A 2,491-nucleotide genomic window follows, 5' to 3' on the forward strand; every position below is an offset into this window, starting at 1 on the left:
GGGGGGGGGGGGGGCTGCATACCTGAAGAACGAATCCGCTAAATGAGTTAATTGAAAGTCAATACCTAATTTGATGTCAAGAAAGTATGAATACTGTCATGAGTTCCTCCAAAGTATTTGCCATTTATACCCAAATTTTATCGTCGTTAGAGATAATGTTGTGCTGCAGTTTCTACGTGAGGCCGTGTACGCAATATGAAAAGTGCTTTTTAAGCTAGTGTTTGGACATAAATTTGATTATTTTGAAAAAAGAAAGAGTTTTTGAAGTTGTATTTAAAATAATTTTGGAAATTAAAGTTATGTTTGGACATGCATTTTATTTGAAAAAAAATTAAAGTTTTACGAGTGAAAGAAAAAATTTCACCAAAATACTGCCCTAAACTAGTTTTTGGGAATTTGAAAAGAAAAATCTAATTTTTTTTTTCAAACACTAATCATATTTCATGAACAAACAATGTTTTCAATAAATTTTATTTTAAAAAAGTAGCCAAAATCTATGACCAAATGGGAGCTTAATAGTCGTCTGGTATTTAGTGCATAATGATTCAACTAATTCAAATTCGTGTCATATATATTCTATTAATATGGGTAGCTCTCTGTACTATGAGCCTTTTCATTCTCAATGACCAAAACCGAAATTTTGGGGACAGATGTATAATTAAAGCTACCGTTCAACCAAACAAGTAACTTTGATTTAGACTTTGTTCATATGTTAAAAATTTATAATATATACAAATATTAAATCATAAACCTAGCTAGTCATTCAAATAATTAATGAGTTCAGTAACATCCCTAACTCATTAAATTTAAATTTTGGATCCATAGCTATGTATGTAGCAGATGAGTTATGTCTTGTCCGAAAGTATTAATTGAAGTTGAAAATGAAGCTAAGAGGCGCAACGTCTATTGACAAAATTAAATATTCAAATACTTCCTCCGTCTCATATTATCGGTCGTGGTTACGAAAAATAGTTGTCTCAAATTATTTGTAATTTTAGAAGTTCAAGACAAAATTGATTATTTTTTTCCCTTTTTACCCTTAGTAATAATTATTCTTGAATTACAAACACTTAACTTTGTTCAAATACCAATGAAGAAAGATTAAATATTAAGACATGAATAAGGGTAAAGTAATTAAAATCCCATCTTAATTAATTTTTCTTAAGAAACGTGTATAATAGAATCATGACAGATAATATGAGACGAAGGGGAGTATATTAAATCAATCACAATTGAATAGGCAATTAATATGGGAGAGAAGTAAGGGAGAAAGCAACGATCAAATTGCATCTATTGAACTCTAAAACTGAATGAGACAAGGTCACATGTTCTGCCAGCGCAAAGTGGGTTTTAAGGTTGTTATGGAAGTTATGACAATTAAACCATTGAAACTAAAAGAAAAATATAGTTTAGAACTATTATAGACCCCTATGACATATTGCTATGGTAGATTTTATTCCAATTTTTATTGAGTAAATACTACTCCCTTTGTTTAAATAATGATTATTGTATTATTTGGAGAGTTAAACAAGGTTTTCTTTGATTTATATTGTTTTGCAAGTAGTTTTAAATTTTTTTGAATTGTTAACTATTGTGACTTATAGTATTTTTTTATGTAGTTTTTAAATATGTAAATTTTATTTCAAAAACTTAAACAATCAATGTTTGAATTCACATCGAAAGTCAACTAGACATTCGTACTCAGAAAAGGTTCAAACAAATTGAAACTGAGTGAGCAATGGTCTGTTTTAGATTTGTGATTCTATTTCCTCCATAGTTCGTTTCAAAGAGAAGAATTTATCAAACCAATTTATGTGGCATATTTTTCTTTTTAATCTATCCCAAAGAGAATATCATACTTTCTTATTTAAAAATTATTTAATTGTACACCTTTATTTTTATTCCTAATGAAAAGGTTTATGACCATACAAATATTTCTGACTTGTTAAATTTAAACCAGAAGTTTAAGATATTTCTCTTTTTTAAATTGAGAAGGGCGTGTTTTTACATTTGAAGATAATTTAACTTTGAATTTTCTGTTTATCTTTAATTAAAAAAATTTACAGCCACATAAAGATTATGACATATTTAAGATTATACGTTTATACTAATATTATGATGCAGATCACAAATTTTAAAAATTCTCTTCTGAAATTTTTTGTCCAATTAATTATATCACATAAATTAAAAGGAAAAAAGTATATTTTATTGTACATAAATAAGTTGGAGAAAAGAGTTCTGAAAGAAAGGAAGGAAGAGCACCTCGTCATCCACAATCCTTTTGATTCATTGATCGATGGAATTTGCAGGAGACAACTGTACCTTTCTTTCTTATTTAGTATTTTTACGCTACCACTCAATTCTAAACTGATGTATTTTTTCATATTTTTAGATGATTTAATTTTAAACTTTTTAATTTATTTTTAATGAGATAATTTATTTTTACCCAAATTTATGACTTTGTTGTAGATTACAGAATTTAAAAATCTAC

At 27.4% G+C, this 2,491-nt stretch overlaps 1 protein-coding gene across 1 annotated transcript in view; it reads right to left on the reverse strand.

Moving 5' to 3' along the window:
* LOC109222928 (probable peroxygenase 5) overlaps positions 1-130 on the reverse strand; it is a 1,366-nt gene extending 1,236 nt beyond the window's left edge. The window contains exon 1 of the mRNA XM_019387218.1: positions 23-130. The gene's annotated coding sequence lies outside the window, so the exon portion shown is untranslated. The remainder of the gene's footprint in view (positions 1-22) is intronic.

The sequence above is a fragment of the Nicotiana attenuata genome, chromosome 2 (genome assembly GCF_001879085.1).
Source record: "Nicotiana attenuata strain UT chromosome 2, NIATTr2, whole genome shotgun sequence".
Lineage (NCBI taxonomy): Eukaryota > Viridiplantae > Streptophyta > Magnoliopsida > Solanales > Solanaceae > Nicotiana > Nicotiana attenuata.